The sequence below is a fragment of the Camellia sinensis genome, chromosome 8, assembly GCF_055761805.1.
Source record: "Camellia sinensis isolate YWXY chromosome 8, ASM5576180v1, whole genome shotgun sequence".
NCBI lineage: Eukaryota > Viridiplantae > Streptophyta > Magnoliopsida > Ericales > Theaceae > Camellia > Camellia sinensis.
The window spans coordinates 195,000,762-195,014,097 of record NC_138968.1 but is presented as its reverse complement, the minus strand read 5'-3'; positions in this window follow the sequence as shown (position 1 = coordinate 195,014,097).

The following is a 13,336-nucleotide window of genomic DNA, read 5'->3' as shown; positions in this document are numbered from 1 at the left end:
ATCTTTTCCATGGCGGTTTACATAGCCATCATCTTGTCTGACTGCGTGAACCTTTCGCACTACTCTCTTATTCTCTACTATCGGACTTGTTGTCACAGTAGCTGCGGCTGCATCGTTTTCGACTCGGATGTGCTCGTTGATGCGCTGCATTAGTTGGCCCATGGATGTCGGCTGGTTCATGATAAGCGAGTCCCGTAGCCTATATCTGATCGGGAGACCGCACTTATATTGGGTGATTGCCAAATTGATCGGGGAATCTAAAATCTCATTGAAGGTTTCCCAGTATCTAGAGTTGTATGCCTTGAGTATGTCGCTCAACTTTATTTGGACACTAAGAAGGTGGTCCACCTCCTTTGGCGTTTTTGTGTTGGTCTTGAAACAAGTCACAAAGGCTTCTGCCAATTGCTGCCACCTTTCGATGCTTCCCTCCGGCAGTCTCTCAAGCCATTTCAAGCCCAGCTCGCCCAAACTCGATGGGCAGATAAGGCACAAGAAAGCGTTATTGCGCCTATGTTCGGCCACGACCTACCGGAAGTGCCTTACATGCATGTATAGATCGGTCTTTCCATCGTAGAGCGTAAACTTGGGCTGGTGAAAGCCCGCAGGGAGCGGTGTGGTTTCTATCTCAAGGGAGAAGGGAGTGGCGCTCAGCTTCGCCAAATCTGTGTCTAAAAGGAGAGGCACAGCTGGGCGGGGTGGTGGCGTTATGACCTTTTCACTGGCATGACCCCCGTAAGATAGCCGTTGGAGCGCCGACACCCTATAAGTTTCTCGCCGGGGAGCCCGCTCCTTCAAGACAGCCCGCAAGTCCTTGGAGCGTGCGGAGTAGGAATACCTCGACGTCGTCGCCGGACGCGAGGGTTGATAGGTACTGTCTTGCGCGCTCGACTTCTCTGTAGGCGCGTCGGAATCTCCAACCCTGAAACTTCTGGTAATAGAAAGGGAGGAAATGTGTTGCTGGCTCTGACTGCTTGAACGGCATGGTTGCATGCGCTCACTGTGGTCTCCCACTCCAGCAACACCCTTCCCTTTGACATGCCGCTTGAGATATTCCATCTCTGCCGCCATTCTTCGGATGACGGCGTCTTGGTCCCTCAACTTGTGCTTCAGACGTCTGGCGCTGGTGCTCGTCTGGGCTCCGAGAGTGACCAAAACTCCTTCTACCCTTATCCCGCGCGTCTCTTGAATGTCCTCTTAGTGAAGTCTCTAGGTCCGCCATGGGTGGAATGGCGAGGAGTCCGTCTCTCCGTCTGGCTGACTCCGGGGTAACTTCGTCGATGGTGAACAATGGTATCTCGTCGTTGTTCGCTATGGAAGGCGATCAGATGAGCTTGGAAGACAATGTTTTGTCTATCAAGTTCCCACAGACGACGCCAATTGTACGGGCAGCAAATATTCCGCAGAGCCCGTACTCCTTTCCACCAAGCTCCTTGTCTGTCCGATAGACCTGCGAACACAACGGCGGTGTGTGGCCGGAAAACCCCTCCGACGGTCAAGTTAGCACACACTCAGGGATCTAGAGAGAGGGGAGAGAGTTGAGTGTTTAGGTTGTTCTCACCAAATGATGTTCCATCCCTAGCATGGGGGGCGTAGACACGCTTATATACTTTATGCGTCCAAATCTGCTCCCATTAATCTCTTGACACGTGGTGCTACTCTCCCATCTGTCAGCACAAATCCTGCAATCACCACCTAACCAAACCGTCAGGCTATATTAGCGGAGCCCGGCAGACCGGCGGAACCACCTCGGCCTTTCACGACCGCGCTGCGCAGCGTATCCGAGTGCTCCACTAGCCGAGCTCCAGAACGACCGAGCTCGGTTGCATTCCAGCAAAGCTGAGTTCAAGATAGGTCGAGGCAGCAAACCGAAGGCCTTTCTGCCGCGCTAAACGCGTGAACCGTGGAATCCAGAATGGCAGGCAATCATCTCGGCCGAGCAACTCAAGTAGCTCGATTTTCTACATAGACAAGCCCAAATAGCTCGGTCCCAACATGGTCCTGGGCCTCAACCGAGCAAAACCTTATCTGGACGAGCCCAAGCTATCACGACCCAAACACGCTTGGAGCTCTTTTTAGCCCGGTCATTACCACGGCCAAAAGCCAAATTATGAAATCTCCCTCACAGTTTCTTTTAACAATTTAAAAAACCTGTACTAGTTAGTTAGTAAAATTTAGGAAAAATTATTTATAAGCCCTATTAGGGAGACTTATGCTACATGTGGTCTTGCTAAAAAACTTATGTTCTCATAAGTTCTGTGGGAAGTTTGTTGACACATTTATCCTCAATATTAGTTGTTTATATCATAAATAATAGTAAAACCATATATAGGAAATTGAATGTTACCATAGATCATGTCTATATAAATGTAACGTAACGTAACACCTATATAAACGTAACATGAAACCTATACGTAACGTAACACCTACATAAACGTAATGTGACACCTATGATCTATGGTAACATGCTAAGAAATTGCATGTTACCATAGATCATATCTACATAAACGTAACGTAACGTGATACCTACATAAACGTAACGTGGCACCTATGTATAGGAAATTGAATGTTGCCATAGATCATATCTACATAAACGTAACGTAACGTGACACCTATGATCTATGGCAACATTCAATTTCCTATATGTTACCATAGATCATATTTATATGAAACGTAACGTGACACCAACATAAACCAACAACATTTTCACATTCAATATTAAAAAATAAAAACTTATTAAATTTGTGAAACGTAACGTGAGATGTTACGTTACGTTACGTTTATGTAGGTGTCACGTTACGTTACGTTTATATAGGTGTCACGTTACGTTACGTTTATGTAAGTGTCACGTCACGTTATGTTTATGTAGAATCTTGTACAACACATTCCTATCTAAATAGGACTTGAGACTCTATAAAAAATTATACAGGACTTAACCTACCATAAGTGTCTGAAAAAAAATTTATAAATAAATCTTCCTAAACAATAATAAATAAGTAAAAATAAAAGAAAACAAAAAAGGAAATGCCTACTTTCCTTTCTCTTGGCAGCACAGCAAGTGCCAAAATGACCCATTATTCTGACTCAACAATTATGAATTGTCATTTGTCAAATTATGAGAGGTTTGGATTATATTCTTTAAGGTTCCTTAATTTATTGTTAAAAATACATAATTTTTTTAAAATATTATTCATAAATGTATTTATAGATTGTTATATATCAATTGTTGATTTATTTAAAATTAACAAATTAAGAGCCAACCCCCATCATGTCAATACGAATAAATTTAGATGTAATATTTTAAACTTTCTAACATTATACTTTATTATTAAGCTTATCTAGTAATTTAATAGTGGTTGATAAAAGAATTCGTATTCAGTTAATGGCACTAAAAACAAATAAAAAAAAATATGATACCCAAGTGTTTGAGATTTTTATTTTAAAATATTGAATAGAAAACCATATGTTACAATCTCTCTCTAACTTTTTCTCCATTTATCTGTCTTCGCTTTGGTAAAGTCTCCCTATTTCTTTCTCCACATATTCGGGAGGTTGATTTAACTTATAAAAAATAATATCTTTTTATATTAGATAGGGTTGTGTGGATCCAAATTTCTTTGGATAGCCATCCTTTGAAATTGTCGAAGTTTTGGTTGTATCCCTTCACATGGATGAATGCTTTGTTAAAATTGTGTATGAGGTATTAACTACTCCATATTGGTTATTTAGCTGTTTTGGATAATTTAGATAAATGTATTTTTTATTTTTTATTAAAAGATGTATAAAATAGTAAAAATGATATAACTTGACATGTATAAGCTTATAAAGACCACGAATTACCTATGGACAATCCAAGCCCATCACTTGGAGCCTAGTGCGTAACCCAGCTGGTGAGGTTCAAGACAGCTGGAGTCCAACATGGCATAAAGAGCCAATGACATTCAGACACACGGCAAGAGAAGGACGAGCCACATTAGCAGACAAAGATCTGTAAAGTTATTGCCACTGCACATCACCATTAATGCAGCCCATCACAGCATTTATTATGACAACACTTCTCTGCTGGAACAGGACCCCTTTACCCTGAGCAAGGTAAGCTATAGCATAGGCTTTCGGCGAGGAGAGCAGGTCGGAAGGGACAGCGAAATGATTGCCAAAGGATATAAGCGAACGTTGAAGACAAGAAAAATGTTAAGCTTTCCATCTCTAATCTCTCCCCATATACTCTACTTCTCTTCCTAACTTGCTCGTCGGAGGGTTCACTGGGGGACTACCCTGTTCCCCGTTGAACTTGTTTGCAGGTTATCCGGTGGGCTCGATCATTTGGGCTTAGGCTTGAGGAGCTTTGACCAGTTCGCTCCATTCACTGGGATAAACTGTATCAACAGTTGGCGCCGTTTATGAGAACGCTTTGCTCCTCGCGCCAGTTGTGTTCACTGTCGCCGGAGACCCCGTTCCAACAACTTCTTTCTGCTACCCGCTAAAGTGCATGGTCACGACTAGATCCATGGCTTCTCACAATAATGCTGCCGACCATCAGGCCGACCACCCCAATCCAAACAACCCACCATAGTATTTTATCGAGCTTACCAACAGCATTAACCGCATGGCCGAGCAAAACCAGGCCTTGATAAATACTTTACTCCAAAGAAATCTTTCGATGCCTCCTCCACCACCTCCAGATATTCCCCTCAACCAAGAAAGAGCCCCGAGCCATACTGCTCCCCAACTCCATCCACCCATCTTGGAAGGTTTGCAACCTCCCCACCCACATATAAATCCACCACCACCACCCCCACACCCGTCGGTCGTAGCACCAGCCCCTGAAGGGGAGGCCAGCAGCGTCCAGCCTCCACTGACTGACCATGGTGACCACGTTCCCCTCTGGGACGCTGAGCTCCGAGCAATGAAGCTCCAACTCTAAGGGGTTATGCAGAATATTCAGCATAAACGCTCTACCACGGCAAATTCACCATTTGTTGCCTCTATCCGGGACAAACCTTTGCCCGCCAAGTTCAAAATGCCCACCATTGACTTCTTTGACGGTACGACGGACCCAGTCGACCATCTGGAGACCTACCGTACCCTCATGATCCTCCATGCCTTCCCTGACAAGATCATGTGTCGGGCTTTCCCCGTGACACTGAAGGGGTCAGCTCGACTGTGGTTCAGTCAGTTACCAGCGGACTCTGTCTCCACTTTCCAGCATCTCAGCGACTCCTTCCTCAGCCATTTCATTGGAGCCCAGCGCCAACACCGCCCTGCAACCCAACTCCTCAACATCCGTCAGACCGAGGGAGAGTCGCTGCGCAGCTTCGTTACCCGCTTCAACACCGAAGCCCTACAAGTAGCGGAGAATGACGATAAGGTCATCCTCACGATTTCATGGCCGGGCTACGATCGTCCGATTTCCTCTTCTCCCTCTCCAAAAACCCCCCGACCTCCATGGCAGCCCTATTATCCAAAACCCAGAAATACATGAATGCCGAAGATTCACTAGCCGTTCGGCAGGATCCAATATCCAAAAACCCGATCCCCAGAGAAAAGAGAAAAGACTCAGAACCCAGAAACACCCAGTATAATAGCCAAACACCCCAATATACCGACCGACCTCCTCGCACTGACCGGCCGGCACCGGCCCGACCGCCCGGTCGGTTCGAGCGGTACACGCCCCTTAATTCTCCCATGGAACAAGTCCTCCACCAGATCCAACGGGATTACCCCCTCAAATGGCCCCTACCCTCACGGACCCCTTCCAACCGAAAAGACTAGTCCAAATATTGTCGTTTCCACCATGACCATGGCCACAACACTGATGACTGCATCAACCTCAAGGATCAGGTCGAGACCCTCATTCGTCAAGGGCGTCTCAACCGGTTCACGGACACCTGCCCATAACAGAGGCAAAGAACCGAGCCCCTCAGAAACAACTGACGGCGTACCCCACCTCGGCAGCCAGCCCAACCTAACCAAGGCCATGACCGCCCCCCACAACAGCCTCGGCCCCCAGGTAATTCTCCTCCGCCAGTTAATGAAATCCGAGTCATTTCTGGTGGCCTTGCTTGTGGCGGACGATCCCGCTCCGTTTAGAGGGCAGAGCTCAGGAAGATAAGGCAAGGCTCGGACAGAGCAGTGGACACGGTAGACCGACCCTCCAAACAACCCAAGCAGTGGGCAGAGCCCATCACCTTCACGGATGCCAACTGTACTGGCATCCGTTATCCTCATGATGACCCTCTCGTCATGTCTGCCATTCTCTCCAACTATAACGTCAGGCGGGTTCTCATCGACAACGACAGTTCTTCAGACATCATATTCCTCAACTGCTTCCGCCAGCTCAAAATTGGGGAGGAAAGTCTGTCTCCCCTCCAAACCCCCTTGGTCGGTTTCACTGGTGACCGGGTGACCTCCATTGGCTCCATCGATCTCCCCATCACCATCAGTGAATACCCACGGCAGGCTACCAAGTTGCTTATTTTCTTTGTGGTCGACTGTCCCTCTGCCTACAACATCATCCTTGGCCGCACGACCCTTAACGCTTTTCAAGCTATCACTTCAACCTACCACCTCGCCATAAAGTTTCCACCGACCAGGGCGCCAGGACAGTACGGGGAGAGCAGACCATAGCCAGAGAATGTTATGTCGCCTCACTCAAGGAAGTCAAGCTGAAGGAGGCCATGATTATTGAAGGACTTGATGCCCGAGATGAGGATGAGCTGGTTAGAGGCGAGCCGGTGGAGGAGCTCGTTGAGATTCCCATCGACCCCACCAACCCAATGAAAACTGCTAAGATCGGTAGCCACTATCTCCCCAAGCTAAGGCCAACCTTATTGCCCTTCTGACCGAGCACAATGATGTATTCGCCTGGACTCATTCAGATATGCCAGGCATCGACCCTTCTTTCATAACTCATCGTCTCAGTATTGAACCTCATTTTCGACCTTATCGCCAGAAGCAGCGCATCTTTCATCCGAAGCGCAATACTCTTATAGCCGCAGAGGTCGACAAACTCCTTGAGGCCCAATTTATCAAAAATGTCGACTACCCTAAATGGTTGTCAAACGTGGTCCTCGTCCGTAAGAACAATGGCAAATGGCGACTCTGTGTCGATTACTCTGACCTGAACCGAGCTTGCCCCAAAGACAGCTATCCTCTGCCCTGCATAGATCTGCTGGTCGACGTCACGGTCGGTCATCAAATGCTCAGCTTTATGGATGCTTTCTCTGGCTACAACCAAATCCTGATGCACCCATACGATCGGGAACATACATCCTTCATCACCGACCGAGCTACCTACCATTACCGAGTAATGCCATTCGGATTGAAGAACGCTAAGGCCACCTACCAACGGTTGGTCAATGCCGTCTTTCGTCACCAAATAGGTCGGAATATGGAAGTATATGTCGACGACATACTAGTCAAGAGCAAACTCTCTACTGATCATCCGACCGACCTGCGGGAGACCTTCGCCACACTACACAAGTACCAAATGAAGCTCAACCCAGAGAAGTGCGCCTTCGGCGTAGGATCCGGGAAGTTTCTGGGTTTTATGGTCAGTCAGCGGGGCATTGAAGCTAACCCTGAAAAGATCAAGGCCTTGGTCGAAATGCAGTCACCCAAAACGGTTAAAGAGGTCCAAAGACTCACTGGCCGAGTTGCAGCCCTCAATTGTTTCATTTCCCGCGCCACAGATAAGTGTCTACCATTCTTCAAAGTTCTCCGGCAAACTTTTGAATGAACATCTGAATCCGAAAAGGCTTTTTAACAGTTGAAATAGTGCATGGCCAACCCTCCCCTCCTTTCACAGGCAATCGTGGGCGAGCCCCTCTTCCTCTACTTAGCCGTGTCAAACACCGCTGTCAGTGCAACACATATCAGGGAAGACGGCTCTGTCTAACGATCGGTCTACTACATCAGTCGGGCCCTCAGGGGAGCAGAACAAAACTACCCACTGTTAGAAAAATTGTCCTTAGCCTTGGTCACTGCCTCCAGACGACTCCGTCCTTACTTCCAAGGCCACTCCATAGTGGTCCTCACCGACCAATCCTTGAAGAAGGTCATGCAGCAACCAGAACTTTTCAGCAGACTCATGTAGTGGTCAGTGGAACTCAGCCAGTTTGACATCTCGTACCGACCCCGAACAGCAATTAAGGGGCGGGCTATAGCCGACTTCATCCTGGAATTCACTAATCCCACCGCAACCACTGTCTCTCCACTCCCACCAGCTGCCATCGAGCCAGAAGACCCTCACTCTTGGACCTCCAACGTCGACGGATCATCCCGCAGGCAAGGTAGTGGGGCGGGCCTCATCCTTACTGCCCCTGAGGGTGGTTATTTCAAATGTGCACTCCGTTTCTTGTTTGAGGCCAGTAACAATAAGGCCGAATATGAGGCACTGATAGCAGGCCTTCGCCTAGCCAGGGACATTGGTGTCAGCCACATCCGAGTGCTCAGTGACTCCCAGCTCATCGTCGAACAGATCACGGGAGAATTCGATACCAAGGAGGACACAATGCGAGCTTACAGGGATCTTGTACTTCCCCTTGTTCGCCTCTTCAATACCTTCCACATCAAGCACATTCCTCGGGCGGAGAACTCTAAGGCAGATGAGATGGCCCAGTTGGCTTCCGCAGACCAATCCGACCTCAGCAGTGGTGTCTGCCTCGAATACCTATCCCACCCCTCCATTTCCCCCGACCAGCATGAAATGCAATTCCTCCAAAATGAGCCCATCCCTTGGGCGTCGGACATCGTTCTATTTCTGACAACGGGGGAACTTCTAGACGACCAACAGCAAGCCGCCAAAGTTAGGGCCTGGTCGTCTAATTACATCCTCGTCAGCAGCATTCTGTACAAACGTGGTTTCTTACGCCCTTATTTGCGGTGCCTCAATCCGACTCAAGCAACTTATGTGATGCAAGAAATTCATGAGGGTATCTGCGGCAATCACTCGAGCGGCAGGTCCCTGGCCCACAAGATACTTCGCACTGGATATTTCTGGCCTACTCTCAACCAAGATGCGGCTGACTTCATGCTCAAATGTGATAAGTGTCAGCGTTTTTCCAGTATTCCCCGTGCCCCTCCTACTGAATTGATCACACTTTGCAGCCTCTACCTGTTCGCTAAGTGGGGGATTGACCTAGTTGGCCCCTTACCCACCGGCTGAGGCCAGACCAAATTTGCCATTGTCGCCATTGATTATTTTACTAAGTGGGTAGAGGTAGAATCCCTTGCCACCATTACCGAGCGGAACACAACCAAGTTCATCTGGCAGTCGATCGTTTGCAGATTTGGCATTCCCCAGGCCATTGTTTCCGACAACGGCAAACAATTCGACAACGCCTGTGCAGACCTCCAAATTCAACCATGTTTTTCTTCCCCCGGACATCCCCAAGCCAATGGCCAAGTTGAGGTCACCAACCGTTCTCTTCTGAAGATCATCAAAACCAAACTAGAAGCTGCCAAGGGGCTTTGGGCTGAGGAACTACCAAATGTACTTTGGGCTTTCCGAACTCTAGCACGGACTCTCACTGGGGAAACCCCTTTTTGCTTAACATACAGCGCTGAGGCAGTTATTCCAGTAGAAGTCGGTCTGCCTACCCCTAGAGTTTTACATCTGGATCCAACACTAACGGATGAGTTCCGTCGGGCATACCTGGACCTAATTGAAGAACTCAGAGAAACCACTGCTATCAGATTGGCCTCATACCAACAGAAAATGAGAACACACTACAACCGCAAAGTCCAACCAAGGGAGTTCGCTGTAGGAGACCTTGTCTTAAGAGAAGCAACCCTTGCCACCAAAAATCCGACCGAGGGTAAACTGACACCCAAATGGGAGGGACCTTACGTTGTAAAGGCCCGACCGCATCCGGGCACTTACCGACTTCAAGACATGGAAGGTCGAGATCTCTCCCACCCCTGGAACGCTGAACACCTGAAGTGCTACTTTCAATAAGTCCTTATTGTTGTATCGCTCAGTTGTTGTATTTTCTTTTTGTTTTGTTACATAATGTAAACTTGTATCGACTGAACTACACTGATCATGACAACAATTCTATACCTTGGCTATCTATGTGTTGTCTCAATAACATTCTCATTTGCAGCACTTATTACAAGTCTCAGCCAGACCGACCGTCAACAGTCTCAGCCAAACTGGGCACTAAAAGCCTCAGCCAGACTGAGCACGAAAAAGCCTCAGCCAGACTGAGCACTAAAAGCCTTAGCCAGACTGAGCACTAAAAGCCTCAGCCAGACTGAGCACGAAAAAGCCTCAGTCAGACTGAGCACCAAAAGCCTCAGCCAGACTGAGCACGAAAAAGCCTCAGCCAAACTGAGTATCCAAAGCCTCAGCCAGACTGAGCATCAAAAGCCTCAGCCAGACCGAGCGTATTTCAAATGTGTACTTAAGCATCAAAAGCCTCAGCCAGTCTGAGCATCCAAAGCTTCAGCAAGACTGAGCACAAGAGCCTCAGCCAGTCTGAGCATCAAAAACCTCGGCCCGACCGAGCACTAAGAACCTCGCCCAGACAGAGCAGTAAGAGCCTCTGCCAGACCGAGCAAGAAGCACTCGGCCTGCCTAACAAGTCTTAGCCAGACCGAACGCCACAGCCCCAGGGTCAGACACAAGTTATTTTCTCCTCAATCAAACCCTCACAAGTTAGCTCTCTCCTCCTCACAAAACCAAGCCTCCCTCCATGAACCACCAACTTACTTGAGCAATGTGGCAAACACACACTTGTAATTTTACTACATTTTACAAGTTTAACTTTACACAGTATTGAGTTTTGATCACAAGTTTAACTTTACTCTGCATTGAGTTTTTTATCACAAGTTTAACTTTACTCTGCATTGAGTTTTTATCACAAGTTTAACTTTACTCTGCATTGAGTTTTTTATCACAAGTTTAACTTTACTCTGCATTGAGTTTTTATTACAAATCTAATTTCGCTCTACCTTAAGGAGTCTACCCAGTCCTTATTACAATTTCAATCTCACTCTGTCTTGAGGAATTCCTAAATGCAGCTTTTATCACAAGTTCACCACAAGTTTTTATCACATGTTTTCATCCATTTCAGACGCACAAGCAAAAACAGTGAAATGCACAACACAACTGAAATTTTATTTATCCATAACTTTATACAAAAGTTCATTACAACAATTCAAAAAAAAAAAAAACAACAACAACAAAAACAATGTCGATGCACAGTCTCATTTTCCTTCCTCTCCAGTTACTCCTCCTCACTGGAGAGGAGGCCTTCTTCTTCAATGCCGTCATCCGGGGGGGTTTGGGCCACATCGTCTTCACCAATCGTTACACTACAAATGTCTAAGTCTGGGAGCAGCTCTTCAGCTCTACGTTTGAACGTCTTCCAGCCACTGTCCCAGTACTTAGCCATTTCGTGCTTATAAAAGTCTGACTGCTGGAAGCTCTCAATAACTTCTGCTTCAGTTCTGCCTCCAGCAGTCGTCCTCGATGGGCCCGCCCCCCCAGATTCTTGCCTAGTCAGGCTGCTCGCGACCGCAGCATCAACCGCCATTTGAAATTCGACAGACCCTTTGAATTGCTTCACTGCTGCGACGCACAGATTGCCCTTTCAGAGGCTGCTTTCGCCCTCTCTTCGTCCAGCTCTTTCTGCAAGGTCGCCCTTTCCGACGCAGCCTTTGCCTTTTTCGCCTCCAATTCCTTCTTCAGGCTCTCTTTCTCCGCCGTCGCCTACGTTCTCTCTGTTTCCAACTCCTTCTGAAGCCTCCCCTTCTCCTCCACTGCCTTGGCGCGCTCGCCCTCCAGTTCTTTATGAAGATCGCCCACTTTGCCATCAGCCTCATCTTTTTGCCTGACCAGCTCTTCATTACTGCTCATGGCCTCTTCATGTCGCTCGACCGCGACAGCGCAGGCTCTTTGGGCCTTCTCCAACTTCTTCTGCTCGCCAGCAAGTTGGAACTCGAGCGACACAACCTGGCAGCGTGTGCTCTCCAGCTCCACCTCAACTGCCTATTAGCATGGGCAGTTTTCCAACTCGTCTTCTCCCTCTCCAACTTCGCAAGCTGGGCCTTGGCCTCATCTGCCTTGAGTTTGGCAGCCCCGCTTTCCTCAACAGAGCCCCTGTTAAGGTGGTTACCTCCATTTGGGCGGAGCATAACCCCTTCAGCAGTTCAGCCTCGTTGAATCTGGATGCTGAGCGCAGGGCTGCCTCTTCTACGATCCCCACTAGGCGGTCTACCCCTGCCCTAGCTGGGCCTTCTTCTCCCTCCAGCCGCCCAGCCACCGCGCGAGCGTGGTAGATCGCTGTGGTCAGACTAACTCCCCCTCCTTGGGGTGTAGAGCCCCTCTGGGGCTGTTCTTCTCTTCTTGAGCCAGGGTCGCTTGCCCCATCTTCTCCTTGCCCTTCAGGGACGGCCTTCGCGACCCCCGCGGCTATCGCCGCTACCACTGGCGCCACCTTCATGCCCTCTGAAGCAACATCCACCGCTTCTGGGCTACCTACCCTTCTTGGGGTCCCCTTCATTTCTCCCCCCTCCGCCCCCTCGGCAGCACTGGTGTCCTTCACACTTGTCTCCCTCATCCTCTTCTGGGCAGGCACTTCCTCACTCCACCTCACCCTCTTTTTCTTCTTCCCCACGCCCAACGCCTCCATCTTTTTCAAAGACCTCTCTTTCAAAGGGTCTGTTGGGGGCGGCCGTGGCACAAAATCGCCTAAGTTTTTCTCTCCCAAGGGTTTGGGGCAAAGTCGAATCCTCTCCCTCGCAACCGATTTTGGTGGTCGGTCGGCCTAGGACTCTTTGAATTTTTGGGCTTTAGCAATGATGGCCTGATCCTCCGCCTCTTGAGCCCTTTTCCTCGCCTTCAACTCCACTCGGTCGAGGTCCTCACCACTTGGCTTTGGACCCAACCCTGCCTCAAACAATGCAGATGACTGAACGAGCTCGTCCCATTTGGCCCCTTCTTTCTCCCTCCACTCCTTCACCCTCTTCACCCTCCCAAGCCCCCCATTGGCAGATACGTAGAACCATCGTGGTCGCCACCCCTTGATCAACGACGGTAGCCCCGCCACCAACCCTTTCCCTACTGCTGCCTGCAGAGTGACCCACGTCTCCTGCTGCCTTGAGGCCTTATAACATGCAAAGAATTCGTCTACTGTCATGGCCTCCCCTCCATTCGCTTTCGGCCACGCACTTGCACAGGCCAGTAGGATCTTCCATGCATTGGGCATTAGTTGCCCCGGTGCTACCTGTAGATGGTTGAGCACATCCACTACCACCTGCGGCAGTGGCAACCTTAGTCCACCCTTCAGAGCTTCCTCATAAAGGGAAAACTCTCCTGGCCTGGCGTCAGACG